The sequence below is a fragment of the Phyllobates terribilis genome, unplaced genomic scaffold, assembly GCF_046119375.1.
Source record: "Phyllobates terribilis strain yellow unplaced genomic scaffold, ASM4611937v1 Scaffold_2__4_contigs__length_985480577, whole genome shotgun sequence".
NCBI lineage: Eukaryota > Metazoa > Chordata > Amphibia > Anura > Dendrobatidae > Phyllobates > Phyllobates terribilis.
In genome coordinates, this window is record NW_027362762.1 from 251,527,685 (window position 1) to 251,551,790 (window position 24,106).

The following is a 24,106-nucleotide window of genomic DNA, read 5'->3' on the forward strand; positions in this document are numbered from 1 at the left end:
ACTCAACAAAATCACTTGTCAGAATCACTTGTCAGAATCACTCATCAAAATCACTTGTAGGAATCACTCATCAAAATCACTAGTCAAAATCACTTGTCAGAATCACGTGTCAGAATTACTCAACAAATTCACTTGTCAGAATCACTTGTCAGAATCACTCATCAAAATCACTTGTCAGAATCACTTGTCAGAATCACTCATCAAAATCACTTGTCAGAATCACTTATCAAAATCAGTTCTCAGACAGGGTATTAAACCTCAAACTGACATCATTCTGATGTTTGAGTTTGATATCTGATCATGTCCTAAAATGGACACTGTATATTAAGGCTCTGTTTGCATTACAGAGCTCAAAAAAGGTTCAATACAGTCCTAAAACACCTCAGAGTGTATTGAGATTCATAATACATTTATTATTAATTTTTGGGAAAATTTGAATTTCAAATGATTTGCTCTTCTATAAATATGCTGTATTCATCTATGATAATGGACTATTTTATACAAAATCATAATCTAAGTTCCCAAAACATGGAAAAAAAAACATCTGCTTTTACACAAAGGCTCAGGACATTTTTTTTGCTTATGGAATCTATGGGAATGATAAAAGGTAGGATTTTTTGACCAATACTATAGAGGTAGAGTATTCTTACATTGCCCTATTATAGTGGTACACAGGGTGGCTACCAGTACATATTCTGACCTGCATGGACTTTGTTTTCTAACATTTAGTTTTGAAAGTCTCAACATTTTTGTGAATTGCCAAGTTGCAAAAAAAATTTGGCTACTTTTGGCATTTTAATGCTGGTTTCTCCCAGCTCCGCCAAGGTGGGCAAGGCTGGGGCATAATGGAGGCATAACACCAAAGTCCATCTAATTTATGACAAGCTATAGTGTACTTTCCACCAGAAATCTTATTCCAGTCTTCGGCAAACAGAGGCACATGCTACTTGTCAGATGCTTCTAATTCATTGAGAGGCATGCACCTGTTAATGAATCAGGAAGATATGACTTCATCATGTCCTTCACCAAGACCGGTGTGAAAATCACTGGACTTGATGAATCTCAATCATACAGATAACTTTGTAAAAACATTATTTGCATAGGTCATTAGGGTGCTCTTACACCTTAGACGATGGTGCCCAATCTGTGGCTCGAGAAAAGTGTACAACTGTCTGCCAGCTCGATGCATTAGCATTAGGTCTACAAACCAACTATGAAGAGCTCTGCAGGAGCTTCACGGAGAAGAGCTGACATGGTCATGCATATAATGGTATGGGGAACGGAGGCAAAAAACAAATATTGCCAGCTGTAAAAAGGATGATACTGTTACTTGAAGCTGAATTCAATAGTGTGGTGAATACCTGATATGGGAATACAGATTGGGGTAGAATAGGGACTAGTGATGAGCGAGCATGCTCGCTACTGCTCGGTGCTCTCCCGAGCATCTCACTGCACGAGATGCTCGACGCTCCCCGAGTATTTCCGGGGTTGCTCGGCGGGAGCTCGGGTCCCCTCCCTGCATGTTTGGCACTCTTTAGAGCACCAATCAATATGCAGGGATTGCCTACCACTCATTGCAATGACGCAGCTATGGTGTTTATGGCATTACAGTGATTGGATGGCCGCACAGCATCATCAGGTCTATATCAGACTATAATCAGGCAGAGTAGGGAGAGGTGCTGCTGCGTCAGGGAGAGATTTGCTTGTGTATTAGGTAGTGTAGGGAGAAAAACCGTACATTACACATATCCATCTTAACAAACAGTCCTTTTGAGGACTATCTAATCCATCTGCAGAGATATCAGGCAGGCAGTGTATATAGGCAGGCAGGCAGGGTATATAGCAGACTGCAGTGCATATAGCACAAGAGGCTCCATTCCAATTCTGCCTTCTGCTGTTGTTAGATATTTCTATACAAAGGCCCAGGTCTTAGGGGCCAGGAATACTTTTTTTTGGATCTTAATCCTCATTATTTGCTTAAAAATCAATCCAAAGAACACAGTTTTTCTGCGCCATTTGCTTGCTGGCACTGCAGAATACAGCCAGGTCCTTTCCATATTACAGCGCCAGAAATCCAGCTATTTAAAACTGTGTTTTCTTCGTCACATGGATCACATATACGTTTTCAGAAAATACTACCATTTTTGGCCTCCATTCCAATGTTTTTTCACTGTGTCAGCGACATTTTTGACACCGGTTTGCTGTTTGAACTAGTTACCTACAGGCCAGGTATTTAAAACTCTGTTTTCTCCGTCACACGGATCACATATACGTTGTCAGAAAATACTGTCATTTCTGGCCTCCATTAAAAATTTCCTTTAATGTGTCAGTGAAGCCATTCACACCAGTTTGCTGTTCAAACTACTTACCTACAGGCCAGGCATTTAAAACTCTGTTTTCTCCGTCACACGGATCACATATAAGTTCGCTCCAAACTCTGTCATTTGTAGTGAGCGTGGAAGATACTGTCCTCCATTTAAAATGTGCAAGGCACGTGGCAAGGGATGGGGAACTGGACGCGATGGTGATGGTACATGCAGAGGCCGAGGACCAGGCCGTGGGTAAGCTGAAATTGTGCCACAACAAACACCAACATCTTCTCGCCCACGCTTCCTGTCTCAATTCCTAGGGGACCGCAGCACACCACTATTGAATCCAGAGCAGTGTCAAAAGGTTGTTGGTTCGATAGCAGATAATGCTTCCAGTCACTTAGCCACCACCACCACCCTGTCTTCCACATGGTCAAGTCTCAGTAGCCATGAGTCTGGACCGCATATTCCTCACCCTGATCCTCCTTCATCCTACCATGCCGAGTGCCCGGAGACAACTGATCCTACACTTGGACACTCTGAAGAGCTGTTCACTTTTCCATTTATAGATTCGGGCCTTTCGCCTGGTCCACTTGAAGCGGGGCAAGAGCAGATGGTGTGTAGCAATGCCCAAATATTTGAGCAGCCATGGTCACACAAAGGCGACGGTGGGAAAGTGTCACAAGAGGTTGACGATGATGAGACACAATTGCCAGAAAGTCAGAAGGAGGACCAGGGTGCGGAAGTGGAAGACGAGGTGGTGGATGATATAGTAACTGACCCAACCTGGCAGGAGGACATGCAGAGCGAGGACAGCAGCACACAGGGGGAGGGAGGCAGAGTACCCCAACAGGCAGGAGAAGCAGTGTGATGGCCACAGATAGAAGGCAAGCAACCATTCCCCGTAACACCAGCAAGAAGGAAGTTGCCACTACAACTGTTAGGTCTTTCCGAGTCTGGTTGTTTTTTAAAGACTCTGCCGATAGCCCCAAAAAGGCCATTTGCACCACCTGCCAGGCCTGCATAAGTAGGGGTGGCAAAACGACCAGCCTGACCACCACCAGCATGATCAGGCACATGGCAGCAAAGCATCCGACTTTGTGGGCCGAACCCCAGGGTCCAGGAACAGTGTCAGAAGGCGGCACGATTGCTTCTTCCACTAAATACAAGCTATGGAGGGCACCATCCAATCTATTTGGGATCAACATGCAGCATACCAGCTCCATATAACCAGTAGCCAAAAGAAAAGAGGTATGCTAATATGCAGTGATCACCTAATATAAACAATACACCAATGATATACAAAAAATACGCAGGTAAATTGTATTCATGTTAATAGAAATAACAAAGTCACAGACATGTCAAATTCATTAAAACACAAGTAAAAATATAGTGGAATTAACCACTGGTAGAAAGCCCATCTACTTCAGAAACCATGCCAAAACATGATAACAATAAATCAATTACATGAAGGAAAAAATTTACAATCTACGCGCAGGCTATCCCTGGTTATCAATATTGCACAATAAATAAATGGCTAATAGCCACCAGTAGTGCCAGGATTGCACCGTAGTTAAAGTGACCCGTGCACAGTATATATAAGGGGAATGAGGTATTGTATTGTTATAACCTGACGCTATATTATGATATTTCTCAGGAATCCCAAATCAACCCAAATAGAAGCATAGCATTAGTCCGGTTAATCCATACAAATAAAGAAGAAAAACAATACCAAAAACCATGATAATAACCCCATTCAAGCTGCTAGTGCCCCTGCTGTAGATAGAAGCAATAAGACCAGTATTTCCCAAATGCGGGAAAGCCCAACAATGGGATGGTGTAGATGGGCACTCTGTGCCCAATGTGTGTCGCCACACACGGTGGCTTCATCAGGGGCTTGTGAGACACATACTGCGGCGTCATTATATGTAGTTAAAATACATAGCCCAATTACCGGTAAAACAGATGATTGAGACCGCCCAAGACTGCGTGTGGCTGAAGCGGATACGCAACCTCTTAACCGGAAATGCTCCAAACAGCGCATGCGCAGATGGCAGCTCTCAATATAATGGAGAGGACGCTTTCCTCACCATGGAGACCGTGACGCTCAAAGCAGTATGCCCGCGTCAACTACGCATGGTTGAGCAAAAAATGCCCAGATACCATATCATACTGTAAAGCTCACCAGCCATATTGTGACAGATCGTTCCTGGTCCACTTACAAAATTTATTTATTTTGTAGATTTTAATGCAGCATCATATCAGCTGAGAAAGTAACCATAGGAACCAATATGATGCTCTAAAGTGTGTTACATATGAAACTACACACCCAACCAGTAGTGTTGAGCCACCCCCGTAATGTTCGGGTTCGGTTCGGTTCGTCGAACACCGGGATGTTCGAGGAACTGTTCGTCGAACTGTTCGTCGAACACCTTAGAACACCGTCGAACACCGTTAAAACCAATGGCAGGCAAACAAAAACACATAGAAACACATAGAAAACACCTGCAAAGGTGTCCAAAAGCTGACAAACTGCTCAGAAGACACTCTGTTTAAAAAAGCCGGCCGGCAAATTCAGCAGCGGCATACACCGGTACCCGACAATTTAGACAAGAAGGAATAGAGCATCACACATAGATTAGATAGATAGAAACATGTCAGTCACACATATAAGAAGCACAGTGACAGTGTTGGTTACTGCATTTGTCATTTAGTGTAAAGGATTTATTAAAAAAAATATTAGTGTTTTCATGCACCGTCTCTTTAAAAAAGCCGGCCGGCAATTCAGCATCTGTACCCGACAATTTAGAACAGAAAGAATAGAGCTTCACACATAGATTAGATAGATAGAAACATGTCAGTCACATATATAATAAGTACAGTGATAGTGTTGCTTACTGTACTTGTCATTTAGTGTAAAGGATTTATTTAAAAAAATAATAGTGTTTTCATGCACTGTCTCTTTAAAAAAGCCGGCCGGCAATTCAGCAGCGGTACCCGACAATTTAGAACAGAAAGATAGAGCATCACACATAGATTAGATAGATAGAAACATGTCAGTCACATATATATGAAGTACAGTGATAGTGTTGGTTACTGTACTTGTCATTTAGTATTAAAATAAAGGATTTATTATTAAAAAAATTGGCGTGGGGTTCCCCTTAATTTTAGGCTCTAGCGGAGGTTAAGCAGACGGCTGGGGCAGATGTTTGAAGCCTGGGAAGGGGGTAATACCCACGGAGCTTCCCAGGCTACTAATATCAGCCCCCAGCTGAATACATAGCCTTTACTAGCTATTAAAATGGGGGACCCCCCCAAAAAAATGACGTGGGGTCCCCCCTAATTTAATAGCTAGCAAAGGCTAGGCAGACAGCTGAGGGCTGATATTAATAGCCCAGGAAGGGAGCCATGAATATTGGCCCCCTCCCAGGCTAGAAACACCAGCCGTCAGCCGCCCCAGAAATGGCGCATTCATAGGATGCGCCAATTCTGGCACTTAGCCTCGCTCTTCCACGCTGCCCTGGTGCGGTGGCAGGGGGTAATAGGGTTGGGGTTGATGTCAGCTTATAATGCCAGCTGACATCAAGCCCAGGTTAGTAATGGAGAGGCGTCTATAAGACACCCCCATTACTAACCCCATAGTCAAAGTTAAAAAAAACACAAACACCCAGAATAAAGTCCTTTAATTGAAATAAAGACACAATCCTTTATTGTTCTAAATTAAACCATACCTACCATCACGCCCATTCCAGCTGAAGCCAACGATCTCCTGCAATAAAAGAAAAATAATAAAGCAACCTCATCCTTACCTTTCCATGGTTCCCACGACAGCTTCAGCTCTGCTACATCGAGATGACAGGCTGGACCGCAGCAGAACGCCGCCATCCAGCCTCTCATCCCGCAGACATTGAGAAGCGCAGGCTTGCTTGCGCTGCTCAGCGTCTCTCTGTGACGACATCCAGATGAGCCGAGTTCATGTCCAATGAACTCGGCTCATCTGGATGCCGTCACAGCGAGACAGTGAGGAGCGCAAGCATGCCTGCGCTTCTCAGTGTCTGCGGGATGACAGACTGGATGGCAGCGTTCTGCTGCGGTCCAGCCAGTCATCTCGATGTAGCAGAGCTGAAGCTGTCGTGGGAACCATGGAAAGGTAAGGATGAGGTTGGTTTATTATTTTTCTTTTATTGCAGGAGATCGTTGGCTTCAGCTGGAATGGGTGTGATGGTAAGTATGGTTTAATTTAGAACAATAAAGAATTGTGTCTTTATTTCAATTAAAGGACTTTATTCTGGGTGTTTGTGTTTGTAGCGGGGGGGGGGCCCAGAAAGCTTGGGCCTCCCTGCGCTGCAGATTCCAGCCCCCAGCTGCCTAGTTGTACCTGGCTGGACACAAAAATAGGGCGAAGCCCCACGTACTTTTTTTTTAATTATTTCATGAATTTCATGAAATAATTAAGAAAAAAAGGCCTTCCCTATATTGTTGTGTCCGGCCAGGTACAAATAGGCAGCTGGTGGTTGGGGGCAGCCCGTTCCTGCCTGCTGTACCTGGCTGGACACAAATATAGTATGAAGCCCCACGTCAATTTTTTTTAAATTATTTCATGAATTTCCTGAAATAATTTAAAAAAATTGAAGTTGGGCTTCGCACTATATTTGTGTACAGCAGGCAGGAACGGGCTGCCCCCAACCACCAGCTGCCTATTTGTACCTATTTTGTGTCCAGCCAGGTACAACTAGGCAGCTGGGGGCTGGAATCTGCAGCGCAGGGAGGCCCAAGCTTTCTGGGCCCCCCCCCGCTACAAATTGCAGTCCGCAGCCAACCCGGAAAATGGCGCGTTCATAGAAGCGCCATCTTCTGGCGCTGTACCCAACTCATCCAGGGCCCTGGTGCGGTGGCTCACTGGGTAATAAAGGGGTTAGGGCCAGCTTGGCATTATCAGCTGGCCCTAAGCCCGAAATTCATGGGGTCACGCCAATATTAGACATGACCACCATGAATTTCTAGTAAAGTATTTAAAAAAAAACACAACACCCAGAAAAAAGTCCTTTAATTGAAATAAACACACAATTCTTTATTGTTCTAAATTAAACCATACTTACCATCACGCCCATTCCAGCTGAAGCCAACGATCTCCTGAAATAAAAGAAAAATAATAAAGCAACATCATCCTTACCTTTCCATGGTTCCCATGACAGCTTCAGCTCTGCTACATCGAGATGACAGGCTGGACCGCAGCAGAACGCTGCCATCCAGCCTCTCATCCCGCAGACACTGAGAAGAGCAGGCTTGCTTGCGCTCCACAGTGTCTCTCTGTGAGGGCATCCAGATGAGCCGAGTTAATGTCCAATGAACTCGGCTCACCTCATGCACGTCACTGACAGCGTGGGAAAATTCTCCTGCACTCAGCGCTTCAGCGTGGGAGAATTCTCACACTGAAGCGCTGAGTGCAGGAGAATTCTCCCACGCTGTCAGTGACGTGCAGGAGGTGAGCTGAGTTCATTGGACATGAGCTCACCTTATGCACGTCACTGACAGCGTGGGAAAATTCTCCTGCACTCAGCGCTTCAGCGTGGGAGAATTCTCACGCTGAAGCGCTGAGTGCAGGAGAATTCTCCCACGCTGTCAGTGAAGTGCAGGAGGTGAGCTGAGTTCATTGGACATGAGCTCACCTTATGCACGTCACTGACAGCGTGGGAGAATTCTCCTGCACTCACCGCTTCAGCGTGAGAATTTTCCCACGCTGTCAGTGACGTGCATGAGGTGAGCCGAGTTCATTGGACATGAACTCGGCTCATCTGGATGTCGTCACAGAGAGACGCTGAGCAGCGCAAGCAAGCCTGCGCTTCTCAATGTCTGCGGGATGAGAGGCTGGATGGCAGCGTTCTGCTGCGGTCCAGCCTGTCATCTCGATGTAGCAGAGCTGAAGCTGTCGTGGGAACCATGGAAAGGTAAGGATGAGGTTGCTTTATTATTTTTCTTTTATTGCAGGTGATCGTTGGCTTCAGCTGGAATGGGCGTGACAGTAAGTATGGTTTAATTTAGAACAATAAAGGATTGTGTCTTTATTTCAATTAAAGGACTTTATTCTGGGTGTTTGTGTTTTTTTTAACTTTGACTATGGGGTTAGTAATGGGGGTGTCTTATAGACGCCTCTCCATTACTAACCTGGGCTTGATGTCAGCTGGCATTATAAGCTGACATCAACCCCAACCCTATTACCCCCTGCCACCGCACCAGGGCAGCGTGGAAGAGCGAGGCTAAGTGCCAGAATTGGCGCATCCTATGAATGCGCCATTTCTGGGGCGGCTGACGGCTGGTGTTTCTAGCCTGGGAGGGGGCCAATATTCATGGCTCCCTTCCTGGGCTATTAATATCAGCCCCCAGCTGTCTGCCTAGCCTTTGCTAGCTATTAAATTAGGGGGGACCCCACGTCATTTTTTTTGGGGTGTCCCTCATTTTAATAGCTAGTAAAGGCTATGTATTCAGCTGGGGGCTGATATTAGTAGCCTGGGAAGCTCCGTGGGTATTACCCCCTTCCCAGGCTTCAAACATCTGCCCCAGCCGTCTGCTTAACCTCCGCTAGAGCCTAAAATTAAGGGGAACCCCACGCCAATTTTTTTAATAATAAATCCTTTATTTTAATACTAAATGACAAGTACAGTAACCAACACTATCACTGTACTTCATATATATGTGACTGACATGTTTCTATCTATCTAATCTATGTGTGAAGCTCTATTCTGTCTGTTATAAATTGTCGGGTACCGCTGCTGAATTGCCGGCCGGCTTTTTTAAAGAGACAGTGCATGAAAACACTATTATTTTTTTTGATAAATCCTTTACGCTAAATGACAAGTACAGTAAGCAACACTGTCACTGTACTTTGTATATATGTGGCTGACATGTTTCTATCTATCTAATCTATGTGTGAAGCTCTATTCTGTCTGTTATAAATTGTCGGGTACCGCTGTTGAATTGCCGGCCGGCTTTTTTAAAGAGACGGTGCATGAAAACACTATTATTTTTTTTGATAAATCCTTTACACTAAATGACAAGTACAGTAAGCAACACTTTCACTGTACTTCGTATATATGTGGCTGACATGTTTCTATCTATCTAATCTATGTGTGATGCCCTATTCTTTCGGTTCTAAATTGTCGGGTACAGGTGTATGCCGCTGCTGAATTGCCGGCTTTTCATGTTTCACTGTTGGCACTGTTCCCATCGATTTGGGCAACCACTGTAATGCCACAACCACCATGGCTGTGGCATTACAGTGAGTGGCAGACAATCCCTGCATGATTGGTGCTTTAAATAGCGCCAGACATGCAGGACACGCTTTTGGTGCACGAACAGTTATCGAACATAACCTCGAACAGCCGAATTTTTTGCAAATCGTTCGGGTTCGTGGAACAACTCGAACACCGCCCAAAACAGCTCGAATTTGAGATTGGCGAACAGTTCTAGTCGAACACCGCTCATCTCTACCAACCAGCCCTAACAGAAAAGCCTTTATCACAGAACATCAGGAACCATCAAATTGACTCACTCTCATGATTGGCGAATTCCAGAATCAGACAGAAGATAAAACAATAACGGCTATAATAACCATTATGATATATATGAGGGGGAAGATTACCCCAGGAAAATACACCCACAGTGTTACATTGGGCCAAATTTTATCAATTAAGACATATGAACATGCGGTTGGGGACAACCTCTAGAGATTTGTTATAATGGATGTATCACAATATGAAAACGCAGTAACAGGGCATAGTCATTTATTGTGCAATATTGATCACCAGGGATAGCCTGCGCGTAGATTGTAGAAATTTTTTCCATCATGTATTTGATTTATTGTGATCATGTTTTGGGATGGTTTCTGAAGTAGATGGGCTTTCTACCAGTGGTTAATTCCGCTATATTTTTACTTGTGTTTTAATGAATTTGATATCTCTGTGACGTTGTTATTTGTATTGACATGAATAAAATTTACATGTATATTTTTTGTATATCATTGGTGTATTTATTTATATTGGGTGATCACTGCATATTAGCATACTTCTTTTCTTTTGATTGTTTCTTCCGCTGTTGTGCATGCAAGCCAATCCCCTGTCAATGGTGCATGCGAAGATGCCTCCTGCCCTGCACCTGTCATTGCGCACTCTCAAGTAGCAGCATCAGGAAGCACATCCATGTCCGTGCCCCAGCGCAGCGTTCAGTTGTCCATACCCCAGTTCTTGGAACGCAAGCGCAAATATGCAGCCAATGCCCCACAGGCCGCACTACTAAATTCTCACATTTCACGACTGCTTGCGCTTGAAATGTTGCCTTTTAGGCTCGTGGAGACGGAAGCGTTCTGCAACCTGATGGCGGAGGCTGTCCCTTGGTACTCGGTCCCCAGCCGCCACTATTTCTCCATGTGTGCCATCCCCGCATTACACAAACATGTATTGCGGGCCCTAGGTCAATCAGGGTTGCCCCCACGGTCTACAGCTCCTGCACCTCCTCCTCCTCAGCCTCCTCCTCCTCTTTAGCCTCCATCTCTGACATGACAACATCAGTCACAAGCTGCAAGCATTGCAGCACTGCCTCGGCCAAGCTGCAACAGGCTTTGCTGAAGCTAATATGCTTAGGTGACAAACCGCACAATGCTGAAGAGTTGTGGACAGCTCTAAAAGAGAAGGCAGATCTGTGGCTCACACCGCTGAACCTACAGCCAGGCATGGTCATGTGTGACAATGGCCGGAACCTGGTGGCGGCTCTTAGGAGAGGTGAGCTCACACACGCACCATGCCCGGCCCATGTGCTTAACCTCGTGGTTCAGCGGTTTCTCAAATCCTACCCGGAGCTGCTGGATCTTCTTGTTGAAGTATGCCACCTGTGTGCCCATTTTAGAAAGTCAGCTACAGCTTCCGCCACCCTTGCATGTTTCAGCAGTGTTAGCAGCTTCTGGCTCACAGACTGGTGTGTGATGTCCCCATACGTTGGAACTCTACACTGCAGATGTTGGGAAGGATTTGTGAGCAGAAGAGGGCAGTTGTTGAGTACCAGCATCAACAAGGCGGTCGGTATTCAGTTCAGACTCCACACATAAGACCTCAGGAGTGGACATGGATTTCAGACATATGAACCATCCTCCAAAACTTTGATGACTCCACCAAGATGGTGAACGGCGATGACGCCATAATAAGCATCACCATCCCGCTTCTCTGGCTTCTAAAACGCTCTCTGCTCACAATCAAAGAGGATGCATTGCAGGCGGAGCACGATGAGATGGAGAAAGGAACCATACAGGGTGATTACACACAGCCCAGCCTCATCTCATCCCAAAGTGGATTGGGTGACAATGAGGAAGAGGAGGAGGAGGAAGGACATGAGCTAGTTTCATGCACTATAGACGTTGCTACCTGCACAGCTATCATATTGTCTGTTCAGCGTGGATGGCAAGAGGACAGAGGACGGAAGTCTTGCCTGTTCGTAGTCTGGCACACATGGCTGAGTCTATGTTACGCTGTCTTTCCCATGAGCCTCGCATTCTCAAAATTTTGGGTGGCAGTCATTACTGGTTGGTGACACTTCTAGACCCATGCTACAAGGAGAACTTTATATCTCTTATTCTTGAGGTGGGCAGGTCTACAAAAATGGGGATGTACTAGAAGGCCCTTGTTGCGGAACTGTTAAAAAAATTCCCATCTGAAAACGCTGGCGGCAGAGGGCACACTTCATTGGACAACCAAGGAGTACAGGCGAGAGAGACACAACTTCAATCCAGCAGAGGCAGGGGAACACTGTCAAAGTTCTGGGAGAGTTTTCTCAGCCCTCCCATCGCACAGGCCCTGAGGCATGGACTACTCTCACAAGGAGTGCAAAGTTTGGGAAGATGCTGAGGGAGTACCTTGCCGACCGTACCAACGTCCTCAAAGATTCCTCTGTGCCTTATAATTATTGGGTATCCAAGCTGGATACGTGGAATGAACTGGCTCTCTATGCCTTGGAGGTCCTGGCCTGCCCTGCCGCCAGCGTTTTATCAGAGCCGGTTTTTAGTGCCGCTGGTGTAATTATAACTGATAAGCGCATCCGCCTGTCAACTGAAAATGCTGACAGACTGACTCTTGTAAAAATGAACAAGGGCTGGATTGGAATTCTCAACACCACCGAATGATAGCAGCGTAACATAAACTCAAATCCAGTGTCTTTTCTTGGGAGGTGTATTTCCATGCGCCTTTTCACACCCAGACATGGGTATACGCTTCCTGATTTTGGCTATATGCTCTTGTCCTTCTCCTTTTCCTCATCCTCCACCATCATATCACCAGGGTGAACTTGGTCCATGATGCAACACCCACGTAATTTTTTTAAAGGGTGTTTATAATGCCCGTAAAAAAAAAATTATACAGTATGTTCATGTATGCCCCCCAGGGGTAAATGTTTGTCAGCCCATACACTTAGTGCATGGGCATTACAAGTATAGGAGGCCCGCTCCTTTCTAAAGGGAACATTTTTTTATGAGGCCCTCCTCCACGCCTCTTCCAAGGGGCATTGAAGTGCCTCCAAATTTTTGGCAGCCCTTGCATTTACTGCATAGGCATACACTATGGGAGACTCTATCCTTTCTAATGTAAATTTGTCATTACTGTGGCCCTGCTCTATGTCTTTTTAAATTGTTAGTGAAGTTTTTCCTAAATTTGGTCAGCCATTAGACTCACTGCATACCATAAAACTGTATAGCATACTCTTTCCTTTCTAATGGGAATTTGTCATTACTGTGTCCCTGCTCTATGTCTCTTTAAATTGTTAGTGGGGTTTTTCCTAAATTTGGTCAGCCGTTGGACTCACTGCATACCCTTTAACTGTATAGAAGACTCTCTCCTTTCTAAAGGGAACATGTCGTACTTGTTACTGTGGCCCTGCTCTATGTGTCTTTAAATTCTGAGTGGGGTTTTTCCTAAATTTGGTCAGCCGTTGGTCTCACTGCATAACCTATAACTGTATAGCAGACCCCCTCCTTCCTAATGGGAACATGTCGTACTTGTTACTGTGGCCCTGCTCTATGTGTCTTTAAATTCTTAGTGGGGTTTTTCCTAAATTTGGTCAGCCATTAGACTCACTGCATACCGTTTAACTGTATAGCAGACTCTCTCCTTTCTAATGGGAATTTGTCGTTACTGTGGCCCTGCTCTATGTCTCTTTAAATTGTTAGTGGGGTTTTTCCTAAATTTGGTCAGCCGTTAGACTCACTGCATACCCTATAACTGTATAGCAGACTCTCTCAATTCTAATGGGAATTTGTAGTTACTGTGGCCCTGCTCTATGTCTCTTTAAATTGTTAGTGGGGTTTTTCCTAAATTTTGTCAGCCATTAGACTCACTGCATACACTATAACTGTATAGCAGACCCTCTCCTTTCTAATGGGAACATGTCATACTTGTTACTGTGGCCCTGCTCTATGTGTCTTTAAATTCTTAGTTGGGTTTTTCCTAAATTTGGTCAGCCATTGGACTCACTGCATACCCTATAACTGTATAGCAGACTCTCTCCTTTCTAATGGGAATTTGTCGTTACTGTGGCCCTGCTCTATGTCTCTTTAAATTGTTAGTGGGGTTTTTCCTAAATTTGATCAGCCATTAGACTCACTGCATACCCTATAACTGTATAGCAGACTCTCTCCTTTCTAATGGGAATTTATTTTTACTGTGGCCCTGCTCTATGTCTCCTTAAATTGTTAGTGGGGTTTCTCCTAAATTTGGTCAGCCGTTGGACTCACTGCATATCCTATAACTGAATAGCAGACCCTTGCCTTTCTAATGGGAACATGTCGTACTTGTTACTGTGGCCCTGCTCAATGTTTCTTTAAATTGTTAGTGGGGTTTTCCTAAATTTGGTCAGCCGCTGGACTCACTACATACCCTATAACTGTATAGCAGACTCTCTCCTTTCTAATGGGAACATGTCGTACTCGTTACTGTGGCCCTGCTCTATGTATCTTTCAGAGTACCTCCATCATCAATGAAACAGGATGTGTCTGATGATGTGTCACATACCACATTGCATGATAAGGTTGTAAAATGTTAAAATGACATTTCCCGGTGAATGCATTTGCCTTAAAAAATAACGTAAAAAAAAACCAGTAGGATCTTTCTTTAGTGTAAAAACAGATTCGCCAATGTAACCTCAATGTAATCACATTGTTGAGCTCCTGCACCTTCTCCCCCATCTCCGAAATGACCACATCAGTCACAAGCTGAAAAGCACTGCAGCACTGCCTTGGCCAAGCGGCAACAAGCTATGCTGAAGATAACATGCTTAATGCTTAGGTGACAAACCACCCAGCGCTGCAGAGTTGTTGAAAGCTGTAACACAGCAGCTTGATCTGTGGCTCTCACCGATGAACATACCGCCAGGCATGGTCATGTGTGACAATGGGCGGAACCTAGTGACGGAGAAATGACAGCCAGAGTAGATATGGTTTCCCTCTATGCCAGTCCTTTCTCCGAGCTAAAGAATATGGCTGTCATGAAATAAAACTCCCACTGAGAAGCTGTTTCAGATTGAAAAACATTGTGCCCACCAGAGGATTTGATTCTGAGGGCTCACCTGTATCCCCCGCTCAAGACCCCCATAGCAGCTGCAAAGTTAGCGCTATCATGAACTCTCCTGATGTAGAATCCAGGGCACACCAGAGGATTCTCTGGTGGTAACGTCCAGCCCTGCCGAGAAGCAGTCCTGGCTAAGAAAAGTGTATGGGAAGGTTCCCGGAAACTCTATGGCTGCTTTTTTACTTAGGTGGAAACCCACACAAACATGGGGAGAACATACAAAGTCCTTGCAGATGTTGTCCTTTCTGTGATTTGAACCCAGGATCCCAGATCTGCAAGGCTTCAGTGCTAACCACTGATCCAAAGTGCTGCCATTCACCCTCTAATATCTATCAGGCTGGAGAAACTTGTACCTACTGCCACTCTATCTTCAGCTCCTTTGTGAGAAAATAATGTATTTGGGCAGCCACTCAGTCAACCAAATAAAATTCCTGAGAAGGAAATTGGGGATGGCTTCGCTACTGTTACTGGGGCAGTGCTAATACCATGGCGTTGTACCATAGTTAACTGGAAATATTCCAGGCTGGTAGGAGGCAAGCAAATTCCCACAGAAAAGTACCAGCAGTAATGTTCAGGGACCCACGCCTGTAGAAGGCGGAGACAACACCGGGAGAAATAGTGATGGCTTGGGACCGAGTATGCACTCGACGCATGAGACATGAGGATGTGAAAATCTTCCGCCTCCATGAGCCTAAAAGGCCACATTTCAAATGCATGCAGCTGCCCAGAAATCTGGCAGTTTAGTATTGCAGCCTGTGGGTGGGTGGCTGGCTGCATACTTGCGCTTGCATTCCAAGTAACAAAAAACTAAGCAGATGGTGGCCTCTACCATCATCATGGCCTCACCTCGGCGCTATGAACTCTCCTGAATGAGAAGCCAGGGCCCACCGGAGGAGTCTCCGGTTTTCTGGTGGGTCCCTCCAACCCTGCCGAGAAGCAGCCCTGGCTAAGAAAAGTGTGGGGTAAGGTTCCCGGACACTCTATGGCTGTTTTTTAATGTGGATCGGACGTGCTTATGCATGTTATTTCTCAAACCTAATTGCAGATCAGGCCATTGCCCAACTCTGTAGTCATGAAATTAAATGCGCAAAGAAAGATATTTGTGTGTCAAAGCACCACCGAGAAGTGCGAATTGATGTTGAACGGGCTGCCATTGCTTCTGCAAAAGCTTCTTTAGAGGACTTCCTAGGAGAAATGGCACCCAGAGTAGATATGGTTTACCTCTATGCCAGTCCTTTCACCGAGCTAATGAATATGGCTGTGGTGAAATACAACTCTCAGCAAAAAAAGCTGTGGACTGGCTCCGTACCGTCCCTGGCCACATTCACCTGTCCACGTGTTTGTGGTTAGGCGGTCCTTCCCAGTAAGTGCACTGGGGAGGGCACGGGTAATGTTGTGGGACCCGTGCTTGTGGAAGGCGGAGACGACACTGGGAGAAACAGTGGTGGCTGGGGATTGAGTATGGACACCCAGCCGCCGGCATGAGGTCATGAAAAGCTTCCGCCTCCACGAGCCTAAAAAGCCACATTTCAAGTGAAAGCAGCTTTAGAGGACTTCTTGGGAGAAATGACAGCTGGGTAGATATGGTTTCCCAAGTCCTTTCACCAAGCTAAAGAATATGGCTGTGGTGAAATACAGTTCAGCAAAAAAAAGCTGTGGACTGGCTCCGTACCATCTATGGCCACATTCACCTGTGCACGTGTTTGTGGTTAGGTGGTCCTTCCCTTTAAGTGCACTGGGGAGGGCATGGGTAATGCTGTGTGACCCATGCTTGTGGAAGGCGGAGACGACACCGGGACAAATAGTGGCGGCTGGGGACCGAGTATGGATACCCGGTCACTGCTGCCATAAGATTGTGGACAGCTTCCGCCTCCACGAGCCTAAAAGGCCACATTTCAAGTGCAAGCAGCTGTCAAAAATTTGGCAGCATAGTATAGCAGCGTGTGGGTTGGTGGGTGGCTGGCTGCATACTTGCACTTGCATTCCAAGGAATGGGGTAGAGACAACTGAATGCTGCACTGGGACAAGGATGTGTACAGTGATTGTTACAAGTCTGCAATGACAGGTGCATGGCGGCAGGCATCTTCGCTTGCGCCAAGGATCACTTATGATGGGCACACTTTTAGGCAGTGACCTGGGAGTCAGAGATGCTTCCAGAGGTCTTCCCCATGCTGTTCCCATGTCTTTTCAGCACTGTATGCATGTGTCTGATGATGTGTCGCACACCACATGGCCAGATAAGGTTGTAAAATGTTAAAATGACATTTTCTGCTGAATGCATTTGTCTTGGTTGAAAGCAATGCAAAAGTGCAAAAACGCATCAAAAACGCTACGTGTGAACATAGCCCAAGGTGTGGAGCAGAATTTTTGTTTTTGGTTATTTATTTTGCCTTATATACAAGTCATTACCCTGGAAAGGATGTTCCTTAACATATTTCCCAGGAAAATCCATTTTGGTTTCGTTTTTGTATGTTTTATTGTGAGTCCGTAAAAGTGGCGTAATACTCTGACAACGTTGTTGACAGCAGTGATCTGGGAGTCAGAGATGCCTCCAGTGGTCTTCCCCATTCTGTTCCCATGTCATTTGAGAACTGTTCCCATCGATTTGGGCAATTTTTAGGCCCTCTGCATACCGCCGAGGGGAGCCGCCTGAAAAATGCTCGAGTTTCCACAGACTTACATTGGGCTCATTGCTCGGGTCGAGCACCCGAGTATTCCAATGTGCTCAACCCCAGCAACGAGTACCCGATCATTTTAGTGCTCGCTCATCACTAGTGGGGACACTTAGATGTAAGTACACTACCTATATGGGACAGAGAAAGAAGGTCTCAGTGTCCTTTCTGTGGAGAAGCTTTGATTATCATCATACTAGTAATGATGGGTTCTGATTGTCACTACTATAGGGGAAGAGGGTGCGCTGGATGTGGCTCATGACCATCTTTCATAGATGAGTGTGGCTCTCAAAATAAGAAAGGTTGGCGACCGCCTTAGACAAAGGTTGAATGACGATAATAATAAATCAAGTTGTACCACCTATTGTTTCAGTTTAATTAGGAAAGAAAGCATTTGATGAAAATATGGAATAAACAGTAAATATATTGTTTTTTCTGACACCAGCTTAATAAAGTAGAAAACTGAAGCATCTATTAGGAAATCCTCTATTTTACTTCCCTTAAATGAAAATCATTACTTGTGCCAAGTCCATTAATGTGTCACATTGAGGTCTTTCTGTCTACCAATTACTCGGTAACCTTGTATTTACACACCTCCTTTCACCTCCAGGTTTAAAGTATTTTACAGATACAATAACGAAATCAGTAATCCATCATTACATAATTATATTCACTGTACAATGAAATACTAAAAGTCCAAGATAATAAAGCAGAGCACTGACCTTGTATATATAGTAGCTGTTAAAGCTCCAGCATCACTTAGCAAGCCATTTACTCTAAGATTTCCATAGATATATATTACCAGTTAGAATTAAAAAATAACACCAAAAAAAACATTCAGCCGCTTGTTTATGTTCTTGATGACTAATGTAACACTATGTTATTTATTGAAAAAATTAATTAGTGTGTGTAGGCAAAGATCACTAAAGGAATTATGTTACTATTGTAAATATTTACCTGAACAAATGTAATTATTACTTGGTGTACACTAGAATAAGCCTTGGCTATGAAGCCAAACAGCAAACATATATCATAAGCGGCAGAATAAAGGGGTATCGCTTTTGCCATTGATACATATCTATGGGACATACATTATATGTCTTACAGATGTGAGTTTTGCACTTATTTGCACAGCAAGGTCCCCACAATACCGACCTGCCTGATGGGGTGGCCTGTGGCTCCATTTTGTGATTTTCTTTTCCACTGGAATCATGCTTGCTTTGTAACCTCTCCATTCAGTCCTTGCCAAACCAACTTGTGCGGTGAGATGCGGTTAAAGGGAACCCACATCTTCATTATTAGATATTTATGGCTTAGCCTATGTATACATAAATGTCTAACAAAAAATGGTGAATTATTTGGGAAGTGAAAAAATATAGACCTTCCTTATAAATACAAATTTCAGACCACAAATAAAACAAATATAGACCTCATGAATAAAGACCCCTATATACATCACAATTTTTCAGATTAATAATTCAATTAACACAGACTTCTTATATCCCACGTAGTATACAGATGCCAGATTAAAGAATACAGCCAATACAACAGATCCCCTTTAATAAAGATCATTGACCAGAGCATCTTATCTAGTGTTGAGCCACCCCCGTAGAGTTCGAGTTCGGTTCGGTTCGTCGAACACCAGTATGTTCGCCGAACTGTTCGTCGAACACCTTCGAACACCGTTAAAACCAAAGGCAGGCAAACAAAAACACATAGAAACACATAGTAAACACCTTCAAAGGTGTCCAAAAGCTGACAAACTGCTCAGAAGACACAACTAACACATGGAAAAGTGACAAGTACATATAGTCACGCGAAAAGAAAAGAGGTGGAGGAGTAAAAGGAGGGGGAGACACAGATATAGACATGTCATGCCCTTCTAAAACCAAAAAAGTGCGAAGCCGACACGGCCAGTCCGTTCCTGCCCGTGCGACCTCCGAGTCGCCGGGTTTGTGCCAGAGCCGCGGTGGACCCTGATGGCCAGCCCCCCTCTCCCAATACTGGTGTCTGTCCGCTGGTGGGTCGAGCGAGCCCCCCTGCGGTGGAGGCAGGTCTAATCTTTTTAATTTAAATTGTCTCTCTAATTTGAATGAATACACTTTAAATCCTTTTACAAGGATCTATTGGAGGGCAAGTCTCATGCCAGCAGCCGCGAAATTCCAGCTCCAGTAGCGTCCACTAAAGCTGCTGCAGTTAAAAAGCTTTTATAAGGATCGAGCTTGGCGGTCAACCGCAAGGCATCCTACCGCCAGTCCCAGGCCCTGTGCCTTGGGGTGCCTCCCGGATGCTCTTCACTGAGTGTCCCGGGGGCCCAAACCATTTCCTTTGAAAAAATTAAGTGTCCAAACTACAGGTGGTGTAGCTTGCTTAACAGCTGGGATAATCCGCTGACTAGCAGACACTGCTACTAGGCACAAAGTATTTCCTGGGCTAGATGCAGTTAAAAATTTGTAATTAGATAGTCTCGTTGGATGCTGAGAAAGCATTCCATAGAGTCTCCTGGCACGTCATATACTATTCTCTTAAAAAGCTTGGGGTAGGGGTCTAGGGGACCCTTTTATAGGCAAAATCACGGCCCTGTATCGCAATACATCACCTAGGCTGAAGATAAGTGGAACATTTTCATCACCTTTCATAATCACCAATGGGACAAGGCAGGGATGTCCTCTGTCCCCTCTCTTATACATCCTAGTGACGGAGCACCTGCTCTCATCAATTCGACATAACCGCAATATTAGGTGGATTGAGGTGGGAGGCACCGAGTACAAGTGCTCTGCATTTGCTGATGATGTCCTAGTATATATCACTCAATCACATATATCCATCCCTGCTGTTATGGCTGAAATAGATCACTTTGTTACATGGCCAAATTTTAAAATCAATGCAGCGAAGTCTGAGGCCCTCGATGTCTCCCTCCCCAAATCCATACAGGATTCCATCCAGTCCAACTTTCCCTTTGCCAGGCCCTCACACGGTATCAAATACTTAGGAATTCGTATTCATAGAGACCTCTCCCATCTATGTTATCTTAATTTTGGGCCCTTTATTGAACAACTCCATACAGACCACAATTGGCAAGTTAGAACTGTAAGATTCACTACTTGAACCACTGGTGTTTTGTGGAAAAGCACATGTACACTGTGTTCCAAATTATTATGCAAAAAGTGTTTAGGAGTGATAAGGTAAGAATTTTTTTGTTTGTCAGTTAAACTCATTGATGGTGATGTGTGTCAGGGCTCTTTATATCACTGTAAGCAATTGCAGACACCTGTGCTAATTAGTTTGGCAGGTGTGTCCAATGAAAGGCAAGACTACTAAAGAAGGCTGTCCCACATTATTAAGCAGCCTACATTTTCTGCCAAAATGGGAAAGAAAAAGGATGTGTCGGCTGCTGAGAAGCAACAAATTGTGGAGTGATTAGGTCAAGGCATGATTATAATCAACATTGCCAAGACACTTCATCCTGATCATTGCACAATCAAGAAGTATGTAGCTGACTCACAGTACACACGTGTGTGTGCTGATAAGGGAAAATTGAGGACTCTTTCCTACAGGCAATTACGTCAGGTTGAAAGAGCAGCGGCAAAAAAGCATTGTCATAGCAGCAGACAAGTTTTTGAAGCTGCTGGTGCCTCCAACGTCCCCCGAGCAACAAGATGCAGGGTCCTTCAGAGGTTTGCAGCTGTACGTAAGCCATTTTGTCGACCTCCTCTATCCACTGTACACAAGCAGAAACGGCTCCAGTGGGCCAAACAATACATGAAGACTGACTTCAAAACTGTTTTGTTCACCGATGAGTGCCGTGCAACGCTCGATGGTCCAGATGGATGGAGTTGAGGATGGCTGGTTGATGGACACCCCATGCAAACATGGCTACGGCGCCATCAAGGAGGAGGTGGAGTAATGTTTTGGGCTGGAATCATGGGGAGAGAAATTGTCGGCCCCTTTAGGATCCCTGAAGGGGTAAAGATGAACTCCATAATGTATGTGGAGTTTCTCAAACAGCACTTCCTGCCATGGTTCAAGAAGAAGAACCGTGTATTCCGCAGCAAGATCATTTTCATGCATGATAATGCACCGTCTCATGCTGCACATAACACATCTGCATCTCTTGCTGATATGGGCATAAAAGGGGACAAACTTATGGTGTGATTCCCATGCTCCCCTGACCTCAACCCCATTCAGAACCTCTGGAGCATCATCAAAAGGAGTGTCTATGATGGCGGGGGGAAGTTCACATGTAAGCAACAGCTCTAGGAGGGCATTCTGTCTTCATGCAAAACAATTGATGCAGAAACCATCCAAAACCTGACAAATTCAATGGATGAGAGAGTTCCGAAGCTCCTTTCGAACAAGGGGTCCTATGTGCAAATGTAACATCACCTAGAATAAAGTTTTGAGTTGAAAACTGTTTGATTTCGGTTTCTAATAACCTGATAATGCTTATAATTTCAAAAATGACCATTTTTTTGTTCTTTATTAAAATAAAAAGGTTGATCGAAGAGTGTGGGGGATCTAAGAGTGTGGCAACCCAGTAGTCAGGATTATTTCGAATTCTGACAGTCTGAAGGTCTTGTTGCAGGTAGTGCAGCAAGAAGGCACTCAAGTGTCTTGCGCATCTATGAGCCCCAAAATTATTTTCCGGGCTAGATGCAGCTAATAATTATTATTAAATTGAAAGCGGGTGGAGTTTAGTATAGATGGCCTAATAGAATCAGTACTGCAAACTGCTACAAGGCCCAAATTATTTTCCAGCCAAGATACAGATAAACATGATTAGTAATTTTAAATCTGGTGGAGTTTAGTATAGATGGCCTAATAGAATCAGTACTGCACAATGCTACAAGGCCCAAATTATTTTCCAGCCAAGATACAGATAAACATGATTAGTAATTTGAAGGCTTAAAATGGTTGGTGAGGTGATTTTAACAGATCATCAAGCTTTTACTCTCCCCAGGATGACACAGGGGTAGAAAAGTCGTTTCGGATCCATGATTTGGCCATCTTTATGAACTTGAGTCTGTCTACATTATCAGTGGAGAGCCGTGTGCGCTTATCTGTCAGCACACCTCAAGCAGCGCTGAACACACGTTCAGACAGAACGCTGGCTGCGGGGCATGACAAGATATCCAAGGCGTAAGTGGTGAGTTTCGGCCATTTATCCAGATTGGAAGCCCAAAAATAGCAAGGGTCCAGTGACACAGTCATGGCTTCAATGTTTACTTGGAGATGCTCCTGTACCATCGTCTCTAGGCGTTGACTATGTGTCAGACTTCTTGTCTCCTGTGGCATTGCAAAGGGTGGGCTAAAAAAGTGGGGAAATGATTCCGCAAAATTGATGTTACCAGCAGATACTGTGTTTCTGTTACGTTTTGAGTGCTGAACACTCGACGGTCCCACGGTTGGCAAGTTGGAACTGTGAGATTCACTACGTGCACCACTAGTGTTTTGTGGAAAAGCACATGTAAGATTCTGCCACAGTCTCTGCTGATACTCCTGCATTCGTGCATCTCTTTCTATGGCAGGAATAATTTCTGCAAATTTACTTTTGTACCGGGGATCTAAGAGTGTGGCAACCCAGTAGTCAGGATTATTGCTAATTCTCACAATTCGAGGGACATGTTGCAGGTAGTGCAGCAAGAAGGCACTCATGTGTCTTGCGCATCCAGGAGCACCAAGTCCCTGTTGTGTTGGTGGCGAGGTAACAATCATGCTTCCTTCCTCTGCCCTCTCCCCCCAAACTCGCACAACAGAAATGTGATCAAGGTCTCCCTCATCTGATGAGTCTTCCATCTGTTCGTCCTCCACTTCTTCCTGGGCTCCTGCACCTTCCTCACTAGTTTGGCTGCTACCATGCGCCCTGGTAAAACCATCTCCCCCACCCTCACATGCTTGCCGCCTTGGTGCTGCCGACCGTCTGGACCTTGCAGATGTTAGCCCTTCCGCATACAACTCCTCCTCCTCCTCCTCTACTTCCTCCACCTCCTCTTGTGCCACCACCTGACTCTGAATTCTGTTTAACATGTGCTCCAGCATGTAAATCACTGGAATAGTCATGCTGATAATGGAATCGTCAGCGGGATGCGAACGGCGGAAGTGAGCACACAGCGACCGTGCCCTCTGCAGAAGGCCATGTAGTCCTGGATCTCGTTGGCCCAGGCTATACATCAGAACGTATAGCACCAGGGCTTGTCGGTGCTGCTACAGTCGCTGAAACATGTACAGAGTTGAATTCCACCGTGTCGGCACATCGCATTTCAGCCGGTGAACTGGTAGGCCCAACGACTTCTGTATAGATGTAAGTCGTTGAGCTGCGGGATGCGAACGGCGGAAGCGAGCACACAGTGACCGTGCCCTCTGCAGAAGGCCATCTAGTCCGGAATAGTGGGCTAAAAATTTATGGACAACCAGGTTCAACACGTGAGCCATACAAGGCACGTGTGTGACATTGCCCCAGCGAAGGGCCGCACCCAGGTTTGCAGGATTGTCGGACACGGCCATACCTGGCTTCATGTCCAGTGGA